A 20,807-nucleotide genomic window follows, 5' to 3' on the forward strand; every position below is an offset into this window, starting at 1 on the left:
CTGGTCACTTTAGATTTTGATTATTTCTGTAGGTCTGCCACATTATAGAATTATGACATTTTAATTAGAATCTAACTGTACGTCAGTCTGATTCGAATGGACATTCATTTTAGAAAACATCTTTAGGTTTTAACACTATATTTTCTCTTTCATAGTTTGGAATTAAACTCTCCCTCCACGCTCACATCAATTCATAGCTCAATTAAAAAAATTATACCCAGTTTTCAATACTCTAAAATAGCAACTGCTGCAGCCGAAGGAAGATTCTTTAAATAGAAAGTGCTTTGTCCTGACCAGAGCAGACAAAATTGCAGCTGGCTCTCACCAGGGCTATGGCTTTGGCAAAAAGTCCTTCACTATTCACCATTGCTCCTTATCCACATTCCTTGTCTTTGTCTTCGTCTCTCCTTCCCTAGGTCAAGGCTGGGCCTACAATGTCAATACACACCAGCCGTGAATGGGTGTGGATAACTGAATGAATGCCAGCATTTCCAGCACACCAGTAGAAGGTGCATTTTGGCCCACCAGGAGAAGGATGCAGGGCACATGTAATCTTAGTGATGGATTTGCCAAATTAATCGATTCCATTGTCACAGTGGTCGAGTTATTTGAATTTAACTTAAATCTGGATCTTTAATCGCACTTAAAATACCTTTGAAATATTACAATGAGTTATAACATTGAAATTAAAATTGATTGTGCATGCCAAAGCACAGGAGTAGGGTTGTGGAACATAGATTCATGAAAAGTGCAGCAAATATTAGTCACTGAGGGCACAAGTGAACTTCCCTCTGTTCTTAGAATGGCCATAAGAAGTGGAAAACACAAAATAAAAACTGATAAGTTGGGCTTCATCAAGATTTAGAAATTTTTCTCTTGAAAATACATGAATAAAAAATAAAAAGGCTAGTTATGGGATGAAAGAATACATTTGCAACATAGGTATCAGCAAAGGACTTTTATCTGGAATAATAAGACATACTTGCCAAAAGATTGGAAGAGAGAAAAGTAGATGTATAAAAGGGTAATAGGAGTAAGGGAAATACAAATTAAAACCACAAAAATAGGCCTGGCACAGTGGCTCACACCTGTAATCCCAGCACTTTGGGAGGCCGAGGCAGGTGGATCACAAGGTCAGGAGTTTGAGACCAGCCTGGACAATATGGTGAAACTCCGTCTCTACTAAAAAAATAATAATAATTAGTCAGGCGTGGTGGCATGTGCCTGTAGTCCCAGCTACTCAGGAGGCTAAGGCAGGAGAATTGCTTGAACCCGGGAGGCGGAGGTTGCAGTGAGCCGAGATGGTGCCCCTGCACTCCAGCCTGGGCAACAGAGTGAAACTCCATCTCAAAAAAAATAAAAGAAACCCCCCCGCCCACACACACACAAATATGCTACTAACTGCATATTAGAATTGATAAAATTTAAAAAGCTGGCAATACCACATTTCAGTGAATAGAGGGGGCAACTGGAACTTCCATATCTTGCCGGTGGGAATGGAATACGGTACAAACACTTTGGGAAACTGTTTGGCAGTTTCTTAAAAATTGAAATATATGCCCCAGTCATTCCACTTCTAGATATTTATCAATAAGAAACGAGAACATATGCTCACACAAATGTCTGCATGAATATTAGAACAGCTTTATTCAAATAGTCAAAAACTTAGCGTATTCGTTTCCTAAGGCTGCTGTAACAAATTTCCACCAATTGTGTGGCTTAAAACAACAGGATTTTTCTCCTCTCTCCCTCACAGTTCAGGAGGCCAGAAGCCTGGAACCAAGGTTTTGGTAGGTCAGTTCCTTCTGAAGCTCTAGGGGAGAATCTGTTCCATGCCTCTCTCTCAGCTTCTGGTGGGTGCTGGGCAATCCTTAGCATTCCTTGGCTTGAAGCAACATCACTCCAATTTCCGCCTCCATCATCAGATGTCCTTGCCTGTGTGTCTCTGTGTATCTATCCTCTTCTTATCAGGATACCAGTGATTGAATTCAGGGCCCACTCTAATCCAATAGGACCTCGTGTTAACCTAATAAATTACATCTGCAAAGACCCTACTTCCAAATAAGGCTAGGTACCAGGGGTTAAGACGTGAACGACTTTTTTGAAACACAATTCAACCGGCTACACTGAAAGAAAAATGTGCAGCAATAAGCAAGTGAATAACAATATGCAGTATATCCATACAATGGGATCACTACTTATTAACAAAGAACAAACTACTGACACAAACAACAAACAACATGAAATTATGCCGGGTGGAAAAAGCTGGACCCAAAAATGTACATACTTGTGATTCTATTTATATGAAATTCTATAAGATGCAAACTAATATACTGTGGTAGAAATCAGAGTAGCGGTTGCCTGAGGCTGGTGGCTGAGGGAGAGGTAGATTGCAAAAAATCATGAGGGATCTTAGGAGGTGATGAAAATGTTGTGCTGATGGTTTCATGGGTGTATACGCTGCCAAAACTCATCCAACTGTGGATTTTAAATGTTCACTTTAATTTGTATATTTCTTGGCTGGATGCAGTGGCTCATGCCTGCAATCCCAGCACTTTGGGAGGCTGAGGTAGGAGGATAGTTAGAGTCCAGGAGTTCAAGACAAGCCTGGACACCGTAATGAGACCTTGTTTCTATAAACAATAATAATAATAACAATTTGTACACTTCATTAGATGTAAATTATACCCCAATTTTTAAAATCAAATTTGGGCTGCCTTTTAAATAAAGGAGTTTAAGTTCTAGCTATAAATAATTTAATTAAGGGGAAAGAGTAACTATAGATTTAACTAATCCAAAGATGTAGACAGGAACATCAGCATTCTTTGACATCTTTCACATTCATAACATCAACCCTAAAAATGCTAAACAGGTGACGATAACCAGTGTGTATTATGAACAATAGCGTGTCATCAGAAGGCTATACGTGACTTCTATCATCAAAATGATTCACAAATCCCTTTAGACACTGAAAATACAAAAGGTCTAGGTTCAAACTTTGTGATTTTTGGAGAGTGAATAAATGTGTTTCAGTTATAAATTGTATAGTCACAAAAATTCAGTGTGTCAAAATGTCATTTTCTTTATTTTTCCTTAAGTGGAATTATCTTAGCTCTTGAGCTCTCTTTTCCACTGATGATAGAAAATTGCTAAGAGTAAATCTCAAACATGTCACCACAAATGTTAAACACCATATTTGAGACAATGAATATGTTAACTAGTTTAATTTAATTATTCCACATTGTCTTCATAAATTACAACATCTCTTTGTACACCATAGATTTATACCATTATAAATTGTCAATTTACAATACTAAAAAAAACAACAACTGAAACTGGCCAATGCAAAGTAATGCAGCCTCTTCCAATGTAAAACTCGTCAGTGTGTAACATTCTGGCACTCAGATGGGGTTACTCCTCTTCTTTATTCCTCCATCTGTATTTTTGTTTTTTGAGAAAAGGTCTAGCTCTGTCACCAGGCTGAAGTGCAGTGCAGTGGCGTGATCATGGCTCACTGCAGCCTCAAACTCCTGAGCTTAAGGGATCCTCCTGTCTCAGCCTCCCAAGTAGCTGGGATGACAGGTACAGGTCACCTCAGCTAATTTTATTTTTTTAGTTTCTTGCAGAGCTGAGGTCTTGCTATGTGTTTCTCTGGTTGGTCTTGAACCCCTGACCTCAAGTAATCCTCCAGCCTCGGCCTCTCAAAGTGCTGGGATAACAGGTGTAAGGCTGTATTTTCCTCTCCTGAGGGACAGCATGCCTCCGTTCATCTGGTCCCTGTTGTCATGCACGGGTTGCCACTGCTGAGGTTGCGGGTCTCACTGTGACCTCTACTCATAGGTATTCCCTGCTCTGGATCTTTCCCATTCATACAGATTTCTATCACAGCAACCCTGGCCACAACCCTCTCTTTCCAATGCTCCCCCACACCTCCCAGGGATGCAGAGGACACTGAGGCTCCTCTCAGGCCCATCCATATAGAACCTGGCCTTATTCCCTGATAGCCACTGCTCAGGGGTTGTGTTGGATGAAAAGCTTCTCCCTGAAATTGACCATCTTCCAGGCTACACCTTGGGAAGGCTGCCAATAGTCCCATCTGTGAAAGGATGCCCCTAAACCTATATTGAGTATTTATTACTCAGACAACCCCCAGGGGTTCAGCTCAGAAAGGGGCCAGGATGTTGTGCATTTCTCAAAGACATACTACAAATTAGTTACATCCTCTCCACGTTTCCTCCTTGCCAGTAGTTGGTCAAACGTTTAATCCTCTTTTGAGTTATAACTAGCTTTTCATCATGGTATATTTTACTAACAATGTATTATTTAGAGATAAACTCTGTGACTTCTTTGTTCAGTATATGGCACTTGATCTTTCAAGCCAAATTATTTAAAATTCTAATCCAGTCCTTACAGACAAGTAATTAGGAAATCCTACTGACTCTGAGACCTTCACAAATACATCCAGAATCTGACAACACTCCACCTGTTCTCCCACCCCTCTGACCCAAGCCACTCACCTCCCACCTGGACTACTGTGGCAGTCTCCTGTCTGGACTCTGCTTCTCCCTTTTTTCTCTTATATTCTGTGTCCCACATAGAAGCTGGAGTGATCTGCCTATAATGTAAGTCAGGTTCTGCTTAAAACTAGCAATCGCTCTTTATTTCCCTCAGTAAAAGCCAAAAACTTTACCATGGCCTCCAAAGCCCCACATGACCCAACTCTCCCCTACCCCGCCCCAATTAACTTTGACCTCAAGTGAGCTCCAGCCACCCTGGGTGTCCTGATGCTCCTTCAACATACCAAGCTTGTACCTGCCTCATGGTTATTGTTCTAACTGTTCTCTCTTCCTTGAATTTCCTTGAATGTTCTGCTCCCCAAAACTTATGAGGATAACTCCTTCCACTGCCTTCCCACTTTGCTCAAATCATCTTCTCCAGACTGCCCACTCTGAACACCTGGGTAATGCCACAACCCCTCCCCACCCCCCCAAAAACACAATGCATCCCCACCTTTTTTTTTTTTTTTTATCATGATGCTTATCCCTTGCTCTCAGGTATGTTCCTTGAGCAGCAGATGCTGGGACAGAGAGAAGCAAGCAGGATATTCATCAGGGAGCACTCGTGACTGTGACCAGCCCTGGTGAAAGCGAGGGCAGGAAAGCTGGGTGGGGAAGAGAGAGAAGGAGAAGCTGAACTGTAATGCTGCCCTAAAGAAGGCCTCAGCAGACACTATAGGATTTCTGGAGCTGGGACGTTCTGAGTTGAGATGAGAGACTTGGACTTTCATATACCTGGATGTGGGCTGTGCCTGGAAGCAAACATTACCTTGAATGAAGTAGTTTTCTTTAGCCAAGGCAATCCCCAAAGAAGGCAGACAGCTGAAGGTCAACTTCAATCAGTAGCTGCAGGAGGGGAGTCCTTCATTTGTGAAGGGAATTTTGGGTGGTACATCGCAGCATCCACCACATCTCCTAACAGCTTACTTGCTTATCATGTGCACTGTCTTCCTTTCTCTAGTAGAATTCAAGCTCCACAAGGTTTTGGCTCTTTTATTTTAGATATTGACAGCACCTGGTTGGGCATAGTAGGCACTTAAGAAATATTTCCAAAGTAACTTTATTAAGGGCCCAACTCACTCTTGTGCTTGAAAGTTCAAGCATATCATCTCTGGTATAAATCTAGAAAAGTCTACTTAATTGCTCAAAGGATAAGAACTTGGCCCTTTGTTGCCTCCAGATGTTGGAGGTTATGCTTTCTTCCCCGAAACCAATAAGGCTTAATCTTGGTCTATTTTTAATAGTGGAAGGACGACTGCATGACTTGGAAAAGAAATAAAAAGGCACTACCACAAAGTAAAATTAATATATCTTCAAGTAATGTATCAAAGTAATACGATACTATGAAAGAGAAAAGAAAGACTAATGTAATTGTGTGGATAAACGTGTCACTATCCAGTCTCAACACTTAAGATACTGTCTTTTTCTCCCCCTCCTTGAAGTTGTTATTAAATAAATAATGCAGTGGATGGTTATTTAAACAGAAGAAATATGGAACAACTCTACCTTTGGAGGTTTTCAAAGCATATGATATTTCAAAGGTTCTGAAAGGTCTTAAAGAAACCTAATTTACCCTATTTAATCTATTTAACTCAGTTTACCAACTCTCCTGTCCACAAAATCTCTTAGAATTTAGTGTGTCAAGGAACACACTGGAAAGTGATATCTTGGATAGGTAGCCCTGAAGCCACACAACGGAAAAGCTTAAAATACAAAATTCAGTATATAAAACAACACTTACATAATTTTTCCAGAGATATTCTCTTTTTCTCCTTATCTCTCTTACCATCACATAGAATGTATTTTTATAACAGTATTTCTCTCAAAGTTATATTCTGTATTTCTAAATAAATGGAGAAATATTAGGATCTCTGGAGTCTAATTATATGCTATTGGTTTTTATATAACCCTGGGAGAACCAGTGATCACCATCAAATATGGGTTGGTATCTATTAATGAAGGTTACTAAGATCAGCCAACAACTGCATTTTTATTCAGAATTAGTATGGCAGCTACTGTTGCCTACCCCATATTCTTTCCTGCCTCCTTCTCTGCCAACAGAGTCCTGATTCTGCTATTGAGGAAATTACCCAATTGAATACTTACTTGCCTAATCTACAGCCAAGAATGGTTGCCACATGACATAGACCATATGTCTACAAAGGGTTTTAGGGAAATATTTTGCCTTTCTAATTCTAATAAAGAAAAACATATCCTAATTCCCCTTAATTTATGCCTTAGTAGAAGTAATTCAACAAATGAAACTTGAGAAAAATCTATATTCTGGGACACAGATTCCAGAATAGCTTACTCTGTACTACATAGTATATAAACTAGTGCTCAGTGATGGAGAACCATGTGTAGTATGTGGCCTCACTGTTCTGGTTTTGCACTACATGGTATATTCCCTTTATTTCTTTCCTGAAATGTTAAATTTCTAGCTTTAAATTCTAGTTCAAATACCATCTCATGTTAGAGATGTATTAAAGTCAAGCCTAGAAAAATCTCTAAATAGCATAAACAAAGAATACCGATTTCAACAACCCTTGCAAATAGTTTTATTTCTAAGTACAATCATGTGTATACCATAAAAGAAAATTTTCAAAAATGACTTTGGCCTGAAAGAATGATTATTCTTCCATAGCAAAGGTTCACTCAAAGACTGAGGAAATCTAGGTCAGATTATCCAGACAGGACACATATCCTCAAACAAATGCACATCAGAATCCAATCCAATATTTTGTTCCATGTAGTCTAGATTTAAATTCTACTTCACTTTTCTGCACTCTCACATTGACTCTGTTCCCATCAGATTTCTTAAGAATGGGTTTCCTTTTATTATAGGGCATTGATGATTTAAATCACCTTGTCATCATTATAGTTTCCTGGTATTGAAGAACATGTTTGAAATAGCTGAGATTCATGACAGCATCATAGTCCAAACACTGATGGACTGAAATTACTTATGTGTCTTAAAATCTCTCTGAGGATCTGAGTAACTGGTAGGCCAAGACTCCTGGTTGATATTCAATTGCTGAATCACAAGTAAGATCATGCATAGACAATGCTAATTGGATTTGCTCATCCTTATTTTGTGCCTGTGGTCCAAGAGTCTTTTTCCAAATTACCACTGGAAGCTTTCTACAAAATTTTTTTTTTTATATAATTGAGATCATATTGCTTTAACAGTGTTGCCTATACTAGGTTGAAATCAATTTACTCTAATCTCCCAAGCCTCCAATAGGCCCTTGATCCAAACAGGCTGCTCAATTTCAATTTAAAAAAATACAAACCAACCATGAGGCTGACTGTCAGAGTCACACTCTACACGTACACAAAGAACTAATAGATTTATATGAAGGCTTACTTGTTACACTTTTTTTACTTTTATGAGTAAAAATCTAAATTTTCTGAGCAGCTCAAATTTCACAATCCTGTCTTTCCTCATTCGTTCCACTTACCAGGCGAGTAGGTTGTAGGTTGTGTCACTCGCTAAAATAAACTATCCAAGTCCCTCCCCCAAAGCCTTTTCAATATTTTTGAGGTAAATGTTGGAACTATAGAAATTTCATTATATTTAACTGCATAATGACTTTTTTGCAGCTGGCTTTTCCTAAGCTAGAGAAGAAACTGTACTCTCCTCAGTGTGGGAATGACAGAAATGACTTTATAGAGGATAGAAATGCTAATATTAAGTTACTGCTCTTCACATTGCTAACATATTGTTATTTTCATATTATTAAGCAGATTAATCAAATTTGCCAGCTTCACATTAACAATAATCAATTGTGTCTCAAATCTTTATCTCCTTATTTAAAAACCTTGTTACAAATCTTGTGATGAAGAAAATTTGCTTTAGTGTGAATCTTGTCATTAACAGACACTCAGAAATGCAAATCACAGGCTTTCCTGAAGCACCTAGAATATTTTGTATTTTATTTTATTTTAATGGCTTGACTGCACTTGAAATTTTAAGAAGGGGGTTCTCTTTATGTTCACCAAAGAAGAATGGGCACTGCTTTCATGACATAGAGAGCAACTGGCCCTCGACAACCTATGGATTAACCAGTTAAGCTTGCAGTTGCTGCTCTGCCTCTTTTTGTTTTGTTTTGTTTTGTTTAAGACCCAGGAAGTACTGACATCATTGTGGAAGTATAGAATTCAGTTTCACCAATAAATCAAACTTGGCTCAAGCTGTTAGTAATACTGTCACATTTACAAAGTCAGGCTGAGACTAAGTGACTCAAGGGACTGATAACAAGATATAAAGCTTTTCACCTCCAAGCCTCTGTCTTTAATCAGGCCAGGGCCATGTTGTTGGCCAAGACCTGGCAGAACCCAGAACCAGGGGTCATTCTCAGAATTGGCCTGATAAGACTCCACATGGGAAGAGCTATGAGGACAGTAAAGCCAGATGTTGGGTTTTCATAAACAAGTAAAGGGCCAAAGAGCTGAATGTGGTCAATAGAGATGGACAAAGAGCAGGTGGTAAAGGTTTTAAAGGAAAAAGAAAATTTTTATTTTTCCTTTAAAAAGAAAGGAAATGCCTATGGTATGGCAGAAAGGATGGTCATCCCCACACTACAGAGTGCTACTTTGTTTCTTCTTTGACACCAAGCGCCAGTGATAAAGGTCTAGAGAGAGGTATGATTGTTGTCAGGTGTGATTATTAATTTTGTGTACCAACTTGGCTAGGCCAAGGTACCCAAATATTTGGTCAAACATTATTGTGGACGTTTCTGTGGAGATATTATTTAGATGAGAATAACATTTAAATCAGTAGACTTTGAGTAAAGCACATTGCCCTCCAGAATGTGAGTGGGCCTCATCCAATCAGTCGAAAGCCTTGATAGAAAAAGACTAAACTCCCTCCAGAAGAAGAGAGAATTCAGCCAGCAGCCTGCCTTAAGACTGCAGTAGCAACACCAACTCTCTTCTGTGTCTCCAGCCTGCCTGCTTATCCTGCAGATTTTGGACTTACCAGCCTCCATGATTGCACGAGTCAATTTCTTAAATCTCTCTCTCTCTCCAATCCCCCTGTTTTGCCCTATTGTGCTCCCTTTTTCCATGACGTCCAAACTCATGAAACATTTATCCATACTTGTATGTCTTCCCTGTTTTTGAGTGTAAGAGATCTCTCTGATCCTTTCCAATGATGATCCTTGCTGTTAAGCTCCCATCTACCTCCTATTGAGTCCTTCAGCAACTTGACTTAAAAGCATTTTCCTTTTTTGCTTGAATATCAGGTCTCTGATTTCTCTTCTGACTATTATCTTTGAATATACACCCATGCTCAAGTTGCTTTCATCCAAAAAAATTATTACTTCAACCTCACCTGAATCATAAGTGAACACCATGAGTCTGTCTTCCTTCCCTACCAGACTTTCCTTCCTAATTTCCTGTTTATATTCTATCCCCCACTCTACTGAAAATGCTCTTAATCACCATAATGATAACTGGATTTTAACATGCCTATTATGGACACTTTAAATAAAATACTTTGTTTTTAACACACCTTGTGAAGCAGATAGTATCATTAACACTACCATTTGTAAAAGAAAATTAAGGCTCAATGGCATTAAGTAGTTTCTTCAAGGTGACACAGCTATCAATATTTAAACCCAAGTTGATGTGATGTCTTTTAACATCTAGTTCTGCTTGCTTACTCATTGGCATTTTCTGACATTCCCTGACATCGAAGTCCCTATTTGCCTGTCTCTGTTCTCTTTTGCAAGCTTCTGTTTGCCCACTGAGGGAGCTTGCACCCTACTGTTTTTCTGTTGGTGACCCACAGTTTTCTTAACAGTAGATCCACTAGCAGAACAGCTTCAGTGACTCTGCCTTCAAGTCGAGTGTGCTGCCTGTGAAGCACAGGCATGTGGCCACCACAGAAGCATGGTCTGAGGAAGGGAAGGCTGTCTGCACCTGCTGTATCCAGCCAGGCTCTGAGTCATGTGGTGAGTCCCTAGTGGAAAGTGAAAGAAGCAGAGGGGCAAACATGGGCATGCCTTCCACACCCTTCAGGGAATGCAGAAAGAAACCAAGACCAAGAAAGAAGAGAAGCACAGCCGGAAGAAGAGAAAGACAACCCTGAATACAATCCTAAGAATTTAGTTTCATGAAGAGAGCATGACCCTCTAACCACACTTACTTAGAAGGAAGCTGGCTCACCACCAGAAAAGGCTGTTGGGTACCAACAGTAGTTTCACCACCGTGCGAAGAATGTTTTCCTCACACACAGCTGCAGCATGCCAAGCTTCCAAGCTTTCCCTCAGGCTATCATCTGAAATAGACTCATTCCCATGAACGTTCTCAATTCTGAAAAATACCTGGTTATCCTCTCCATAACATGTTTACCTTTTAACAGGTGCCTCCTGTGCCCAAAGGAGTAATTCCAGTGAAGCCTTCAGGCATCTTTCCTGACCAGTGACAGGATATTTGGTGGGACACCAGATCAAGTTGGGTAGACATTTATCTTATGTGACCCATGCGTTCCCTAATTCCACATTGGATCCATCATCCACGAACTTAGGTACACATCTTTGATTCCATTTGCATTTTCACATTCCTCCTGGAATCCAAAGTCTAGTTTTCCCATGCCCTAGGAATAGGCAGTGGAGGCACCATCACTGCAGAGATTTGGCCTTTCCCATGGAAGCCATTATGTTCCTGATCCAGAGCTTTGTGGCACCCATTTCCCCCACTTATGTGAAGAGGCTGTCAAAAAGCTTCTCTTAGCAAAGCAGTGTTGCGTTACCAACAGCTGGTAGCTGTTCTCTGCAACCAGGCTGCAGGCTAGTGGGCGATTATGGGTTAAATGTGTGAGGTTGGCTGTGGGTGGCTGCCCTACAACCTGGGCCTCCTAGAGACACGATGCCTTAACTGGAGGATGGCTGTCATGGTAGGAATTACAGAACCTGGCAAGACAGCAGGGAGAGATATTTCAGGGCAGTCAGGCTTTCCAGAACCCAAAATAACAACCAGTAGGAGGCTGACTATATGGCCCCCGCAGAAGGTCAAGCCACCTTTGCTCTGTCAGCATGAGCCCTTTGAATCATCTCAACACTTTCCATTTAGCCAAACTCTCCCTTCTCCCTGCCCACTGCCTTTCTCAGGCTTCAGAGTTATCTTTGAAATGGAGAGGTAATCAGGAATCATTTATCTTTGTACTTAGACTTGATAGAGAATGTCAAATGGGTAAGGCACAAGCTACTGGGGAGCCAGCACCCTCCTCTGATCACAGGACTGGAGAAGCTCAATGCTGAGGCAGTCGTAGAGAGCTGGCTAGAACTCCACGTTACCACGACTGCTCCCACAAATCCCAGTTATCCCAAGGATACCCAATCTGTTCCTTGAACCACTGCTCCATTTCCCTCAAAATGAGTGATGTAAGTATGACAATCATCCACACACAGGATTCCTCTCCCACCACTCACTTTCCATTCCTGCTAGAGGCTCCAAGACACAGCCAGTTAAGCTAAAGATTCCCTGGATTCCCCACGACATAGCAGCCGTGCTTCAGAGAGGTGCTGCAGCTTGTTATGAGAGATGCCACACATGGTTCCTGGAGGGTGTATTTTCAATTAATCTGGATGCTTGGCACACTCCAACCATGAACAGAAGCCCAAGGTAGAAATAGATGCCATGACTGGTTTACTCAGAAAGTGTTGAAAATATTTAATCAATTAATGGTGATAATAAAGAGTCGCCTTGGAAGATAAAATGGCAATTCCCCAAGCTGTAGCACATTCACGACCAGCCTAACAGCTTACAAGCATTTAGGGTGACTGATGGACAAACACGAGAACTATGCAAATTATGAGAGTCCCCTTTTGTGTTTACATTTGTGCATATTTCTGGCTATTTTTGCAGATAGGCAGATTAGCAGCCCTGCTGATAATTTGATCTCTCTGACAGAAGTGAAAAATCATTCACTCTTCCCAGAAACATGTTCCCCATTCCCTCAGTGTATGGATGTAATAAGCCGTCTGGTTGTTACTGTGCAAACAGCAGCCACACACATGAGCAAGCACAAGGATTTCTAAGAAAAAATCATTACAAAAACTGCCCCTCCAAAAAAAGCAGTCAAAGCACAAGTAGTATATGGTGAAATAAAATTTAAAGTATTTCATTCAAATAATTTAACCCCACAAAAATTTGTGACATGACTATAAAAGAATGTCATAGTGTTTACTCATTCATTGCCCAACTTTATTTATCAACACAGGAGCTCCTTAAGTGTCGGGATCTTTGTCTGTTTCTGTTCACTGCTATGTCCCCAGTACCTCTATAGCTGTCTGCTATGTAGAAATGACTAAAAAAAATTGTTGAATTAAATGAAGGAGTCCATTCATTGTTCAGCAAATATTTAGCAATCAAATAATTGAGTACACAGGCTCTTCCCTTCTACATTTGTCTGTTCTCTGGTTATTGGGCAATATTATTTGTTCAGGATATTCCTTTTGGGGGGATATGTAAATATCTTGGCTTCTTACCACATTAATTTGGTTCTTGAAAATAAAAATGAAAACTTTAACATACAAAAGAAAAAAATCATAATTTTAAGCCTCTATTAAATAAATGGAACTATTGACGTGTAAGAAAATTAAAAATCAATCGTCGCATTAATAGTATATTTTACAGGAAGCAAATTATCTAGATGCATTTCTATAGAAGAATCACATTCTTCACTACTGTAGTTATCATAAGTGTTTATGTTTCTTTAAATATATTGAGGTATATGTGGAGATCTGAAAAATAAAGTAAGTAGGATATTTGTTAATTCAATCATTATTTTAAAAGCAAATGCTAATCAGATATATTAGCTAGATACAAGTGGTTATATGATTTAATTCACCATTAGAAACCTATTTTAGGACAGCAATGTGATACTACTACCCATCTATTAGAAGGGCTAAGGTACAAAAAATTGACAATACCAAATGCTGGCAAGGATGTGAAGCAACAGGAACTCTCATTCGGTGTTGCAGGGAATGACCAGTTTGGAAGACAATTTGATTGTTTTTTAAAAAAGAAAAACATAACTTTACCATCCGACCCAGTGACAGTGCTACTGAATATTTACCTAATTGATTTGAAAACATGTTCACACAAAATCCTGTACACCAATATTTATAATAGCTTTATTCATAATCTCCAAAAATAGAAGCAACTAAAAGGCTTTTCCACGGGTGAATACGTAAACCCATAGACTCATAAAATGTAGTATTATTCAGTGATAAAAAGAGGTAGCAACTCACAAAAGACATATGTGAACCTTAAATGCATGTTGCTAAGTGAAATAAGCCTATCTGAAAAGGCTACATACAGTATGATGCTAACGATATGACATTCCGGCAAAGGTAAAGGTAAAAAGATCAGTGGTTGCCAGAGGTTTGTGGGTAGAGAAGGGAGGCTGACTATACAAAGCATAGCTTTCTTTTAGGGCAGTGAAAATAGTCTGTGTGATACTATAATTATACATATGTAACACTATGCATTTGGCAAAATCCATAGAACATTATATCACAAAGGATGAACCTTACTGTATTTAAAAAAAAAAATCATTTAAGAGGTTGGGAAAACCACAGGATGGAATGCAGAATGTAACAAAACAATCGAACTCTATTGCAAATATATGAAACAACCTCATTGAAGTTGGGGACCAAGGAGAAAGAGGTGCTACCTTCAGTAGCATTAGAAAAAAAGTTTCTGTAAAGCTAAAGGCAAAAGAAACAGTATGTAAATAGTATACTGTAGTTGAAAAAGTGATTTCCAACAAGCATAAAAGTTAACAACTCTGACACAATTATCTACATACACTAGAATTAAATGATTGTGTAAATGGATGGTGAATGATGACAGCCAGATTTCTCATACTTGGAGTGGTAATTTGCAGATAACCAAAGAAAGGAGACTAGAATAATTATTTTGTAGTGGATTAAAATTGGAATTATATTTAATTTAATATAGTTACATACAGAAACATCTATAGATATGTGTATATATGAGGGGACTAAAAAGTTAATGCAAAATGTGTATTACAAAAAAACTATGCATGGACTTCAAAAAATTTTTGCATCAAATAAACTCATCCTAACTTGTTAATATGTTTGAACAGGATCTAGTTTGAGGAACCAAGAAGGATAAGACATTAGCTTGAAAGGAGCCTCTATTAAAGCAACATTAATTCTACTAAAATTGAAGCAAGAACTAACATCAAATTTATGTTGAAGATTGGGACAAGAATAATGAAATCATTGATGCTTTAAGAAATGCTTATGGGGAAGATGACCCCAAAGAAATCAGCAGTTTACAAATAAATAACTTGCTTGAAGAAGGAATGAGACATGAAGCCCATAGCAGCAAACCATCCACATCAATTTGCGAGGTAATAAACTCATCTTTTTCATACCCTTATTGAAAAGGATCAATGTTTGGCAGCATAGACAATAGGCAAACTATAGACATCTCAGTTCATCTTACACAACTCTGTTGGCAAAAATGTTAAGTTGAACAAACTTTCCGCTTGATGAGTGCCAAAACCATTGCACCAAATTAGTTACAGGGAAACACAAAGATTTCAATTGATATTTTAAACAAGTAGTATCAAGATCCTAAAACATTTCTTTAGGATCAAAAATTAGAATTCAAAAATTGTAACAGGAGAAAAAACATGGCTTTACCAGTATGATCCTGAAGACAAAGCACAATCAAAGCAATGGTTACTAAGAGGTGGAAATAGTCCAGTCAAAGCAAAAGCAGAACAAGCAAGAGCAAAGGTTATGACAACAGGTTTGAGGATATGCAAGGCATTTTGCTTGTTGACATTCTAGAGGAGCAAAGAACAATAACATCTGCTTATTATGAGAGTGTTTTCAGAAAGTTAGCCAAAGTTTTAGCAGAAAAACTCCCAGTAAACCTCTACCAGAGTCCTTTTCCACCATGATAATGCTCCTGCTCATTCCTCTCATCAAAAAAAGGCAAGTTTGAGAGAGTTTCAATGGGAAATAATTAGGCATCCACTTTACAGTACTGATTTGGCTTCTTGTAACTTCTTTTTGTTTCCTAATATTAAAAAAAAATTAAAAGGCACCCACTTTTCTTCAGTTAATAAAGTAAAAAAGACTATATTGACTGGTTAAATTCCCAGGACTCTCAGTTCTTTAGGGATAGACTAAACAACTGGTATCATCACGTACAAAAGTATCTTGAACTTGATGACGTTTATACTGGGAAATAAAGTTTGCAGTTTTTATTTTTGTAATTCCATTATTCCAAGAACTTTTTGAAGTCCGCTCATATATGGAGTTGCCTACACACCAATTTCACTGCTCTGTCAGCTGAGAATACCTAGAAGCAATAACATCTCAGTAGCAATGAGCACACCTAGTGCCCAGATCTTGTTTCTAAAACCATTTTCCAATAAAAGGACTCAGTATTTCTTTGAGAAATGTCTGATGCTGAAACTGAGGTGTAAATTACACAAGATAAGCCTAGAGCATCTTATAGTGCCAGAAAGTAAAACTGTGCTCAAAACAAATATCAGTTAATTTAAAAATTAAAAACTGCCTTGATGGGTGTATGTCAAAGGGACACAAAAGAAAACTAAAAGAAATGGCCAACCTCCAAATGACAAATGACAAAAATAAATAAACAAATTTGAGCAACACAATAAAGTTGTATTGAACTATAACTCAAAGTATAAGATAAGTACCCGTTAGTCCATATGATAAAAAGTAAATTATTGAATAAATAGATAAATAAATAAATGGGGGAGAAGAGACAAATCTTCCATGAAGAATAAATCCAAATAATTTATGTAGATACTCTGCATTCAAGCAGTGGAGCATAACTCCCACTCCATAAGCATAGGCTCCACATAGTGCCTTTTTTCCCAAAGAGTACAGTGTGGAGCACAGTTTTAAAAAAACTAATTTTATAGTGGAGAAAACTGAAAAATGGTACATCAGCCAGGTGACCAGGTCAATATCAACCATGATAAACTGTGTAGGCAGTATGTACAATTGTGATGAGAATGGCACTTTGCTTCTGTAGTCTTCCACCCAAAATACGTAACTCCAGTCCAATTATGAGAAAAAGTAAAAAAATAAAAAAAAAAAAAGAAAGAAAGAAAAAGAAAAAAATCCAGGCCTGGCACAGTGGCTCACACCTGTAATCCTAGCACTTTAAAAGCCGAGGCAGAGAGATCACTTGAGGCCAGGAGTTCTAGACCAGCCTGGCTAACACTACTAAAATTACAAAACACCATCACTACTAAACCCCATCACTACTAAAACCCCATCACTACTAAAATTATAAAAAATAGCTGGGCATGGTGGCACACACCTGAAATCCCAGCTATTTGGGAGGCTGGAGAATCACTTGAACCTAGCAGATGGAGGTTGCAGTGAGCCGAGATCACACCACTGCACTCCAGCCTGGGTGGCAGAGCAAGACTCTGTCTCAAAAAAAAAAAAAAAAAAAAAAATCCAGTATAGGGGCATCCTACACATTTTCTGATCCATACTCTTCAAAATTGTCAAAATCATCAGTATCAAGAGAAATCTGAGAAACTGTCTCAGCCAAGAGGAGCCTAAGGAGGCATAACTACTAAATGTAATGTAGTATCCTGGATGACATCCTAGAACATAAAAAGGGCATTAAGTAAAGCCTAAGAGATCTAAATAAATTATGGACTTTGATTAATAATCATGTATTGATATTGGCACATTGTAGCAAATATACCACACTAGTGTAAGATGTTGATAATAGGGGAAACTGGGTACAGGGTTAAGGGACTCTATGTACTATCTTTGCAATTTATCTGTAAATCTAAAACTGATCTAAAAATGAAGTTCATTTTTTAAAATTCTCATTGTACAGCAATAAATACTGAAGCATTTACATGTGAAAGAAAAACATGATATCTTGGATTCACTTGAAACATACTCAGTCAAAAAAGTGTGGGTGTATTTGGTGATTAATTTCATATGTCATCTTGACTGAATCATGAGGTGTCCAGACATGTGGCAAAACATTATTCTGGATATGTCTGTGAGGGTGTGACTAGATGAGATTAACATTTGAACCAGTGACTGCACAAAACCAATTGCCCTCTTTCAGTGTGGGCCTAACCCAATCAATTGAAGTCCTAAATAGAACAGAAAGGCTGAGCAAGAGGAAACCCACATGACTGCTTGAACTACTACATCGGTTTTTTCCTACTTTTGGACTCTTTATTATGAACCAAAGGACAATAAAAAGAAAATAAAAGAAACACAAAGAAAGTCACCAGCACTGATTTCTACAAAGCAGAGATTCACATTATTAGGTAACTACAATCTGGTTACAGACAAGCTGGTATAAAAATGCCTCACCTCAGGAGCAGCCCAGTCAGGGGCTTATAGATAAAACTCCCAACTCCCTGGGATAGAGCACCTGGGGGAAGGGGCGACTGTGGGCACAACTTCAGCAGACTTAAATGTTCTTGGCTGCCAGCTCTGAAGAGAGCAGCAGATCTCCCAGCACAGCACTTGAGATCTGCTAAGGGACAGACTGCCCCCTCAAATGGGTCCCTGACCCCCATTCCTCCTGACTGGGAGACACCTCCCAGCAGGAGTCGACAGACACCTCATACAGGAAAGCTCAGCTGGTGTCTGGTGGGTTTCTCTCTGGGAATGAAGCTTCCAGAGGAAAGGGCAGGCAGCAAACTTTCCTGTTCTGCGGCCTCTGCTGGTGATACCTGGGCAACCAGGGTCTGGAGTAGACCTCCAGCAAACTCCAGTAGACCTGCAGCAGAGGGGCCTGAATGCTAGAAGGAAAACTAACAAGCAGAAAGCAAAAGCATCAACATCCATAAAAATGACGTCCACGCAAAAACGCCATCCAAAGGTCACCAACATCAAAGACCAAAGGGTAGATAAATCCACAAAGATGGGGAAAAACCAGTGCAAAAAGGTGGAAAATTCCAAAAACCAGAATGCCTCTTCTCCTCCAAAGGATCACAGCTCCTCACCAGCAAGGGAACAAAACTGGATGGAGAATGAGTTTCACGAACTAACAGAAGTAGGCTTCAAAGCGGGGTAATAACAAACTCCTTCTAGCTAAATGAGCATGTTCTAACCCAATGCAAGGAAGCTAAGAACACTGGTAAAAGGTTACAGAAACTGCTAGCAAGAATAACCAATTTGGAGAAGAACATAAATGACCTGATGGAGCTGAAAATCTCAACACAAGAACTTCGTGACGCATACATAAGTATAAATAGCCAAATCGATTGATCAAGCAGAGGAGAGGATATCAAAGAATGAAGATCAACTTAATGAAACAAAGCGTGAAGAGAAGATTAAAGAAAAAAGAATGAAAATGAACAAACTAAACCTCCAAGAAATATGGGACTATGTGAAAAGACCAAACTTACGTTTGATTGGTGTACCTGAAAGTGATGGGGAGAATGCAATCAAGTGGGAAAATACTCTTCAGGTTATTATACAGAACTTCTCCAACCTAGCATGACAGGCCAACATTCAAATTCAGGAAATACAGAGAACACCATAAAGATACTCCTCGAGTAGAGCAACCCCAAGACACATAATCATCAGATTCACCAAGGTTGAAATGAAGGAAAAAATGTTAAGGGCAACCAGAGAGAAAGGTCGGGTTACCCACAAAGGGAAGCCCATGAGACTAACAGTGAATCTCTCGGCAGAAACCCCACAAGCCAGAAGAGAGTGGGGGCCAATATTCAACATTCTTAAAGAAAAGAATTTTCAGCCAAGAATTTCATAACCAGGAGAACTAAGCTTCATAAGCAAAGGAGAAATAAAATCCTTTGCAGACAAGCAAATGCTGAGGGATTTTGTCACCACCAGGTGTGCATTATAAGAGCTCCTTAAGGAAGCACTAAACATGGAAAGGAAAAACCAGTACCAGCCACTGCAAAACCTTACCAAAATGTAAAGACCATTGACACTATGAAGAAACTACATCAACTAATGGGCAAAATAGCCAGCTAACATCATAACAACAGGATCAAATTCACACATAACAATACTAACCTTAAGTGTAAATGGGCTAAATGCCCCAATTAAAAGACACAGACTGGCAAATTGGATAAACAGTCAAGATCCATCGATGTGCTGTATTCAGGAGACACATCTCATGTGCAAAGACACACATAGGCTCAAAAGAAAGGGAGGGAGGAATATTTACCAAGTCAATGGAAAGAAAAAAAAAAAAAAGGCAGGGGCTGCAATCCTAGTCTATGAGAACACAGACTTAAATCCAACAAAGATGAAAAAGGAAAAGAAGGGCATTACATAATGGTAAAGGTTTCAATGCAACAAGAAGAGCTAAATATTCTAAGTATATATGAACCCAATACAGGAACACCCAGATTCATAAAGCAAGTTCTTAGATACCTACAAAAAGACTTAGACTCTGACACAATAATAGTGAGAGACTTTAACACTCCACTGTCAATGTTGGACAGATCAACAAGACAGAAAATTAACAAAGATATTCAGGACTTGAACTCAGCTCTGGCCCCAGCAGACTTAATACACATCTACAGAATTCCTCACCCCAAATCAACAGAATGTACATTCTTCTCAACACCACATTGCACTTATTCTAAAATTGATTATATAATTGCAAGTAAAACACTCAACAGAAAATGCAAAAGAATGGAAATAATAACAGTCTCTCAGACCACAGTGCAATCAAATTAGAACTCAGGACTAAGAAACTCACTAAAAACGGCACAGCTACATGGAAACTGAACAACTTGTTCCTGAATGACTACTGGATAAACAATGAAATTAAGACAGAAATAAGTAAGTTCTTTGAAACCAATGAGAACAAAGACAAAACATACCAGAATCTGTGGGACACAGCTAAAGCAGTGTTTAGAGGGAAATTTATAGCACTAAACACCCACAGGAGAAAGCAGGAAAGATCTAAAATCAACCCTCTAACATCACAATTAAAAGAACTGCGGGAGCAAGAGCAAACAAATTCAAAAGCTAGCAGAAGACAAGAAATAACTAAGATCAGAGTAGAGCTGAAGGAGATAGAGACATGAAAAACCCTTCAAAACAATCAATGCATCCAGAAGCTGGTTTTTTGAAAAGAGTAACAAAATACATTGACCACTAACCAGACAAATAAAAAAGAAAAGAGAAGAATCAAGTAGACAAAATAATAAAGGGAATATCACTGTTCATCCAACAGAAATACAAACTACCATCA

General features: G+C 38.9%; 1 pseudogene; it reads right to left on the reverse strand.

Annotated features, from left to right (window-relative positions):
- Window positions 1-12,062, reverse strand: part of LOC117097347 — a 106,338-nt pseudogene extending 94,276 nt beyond the window's left edge.
- Window positions 12,063-20,807: the final 8,745 nt, after the last annotated feature.

This window comes from Trachypithecus francoisi, unplaced genomic scaffold (assembly GCF_009764315.1).
Source record: "Trachypithecus francoisi isolate TF-2019V2 unplaced genomic scaffold, Tfra_2.0 Lachesis_group15, whole genome shotgun sequence".
Taxonomy (NCBI): domain Eukaryota; kingdom Metazoa; phylum Chordata; class Mammalia; order Primates; family Cercopithecidae; genus Trachypithecus; species Trachypithecus francoisi.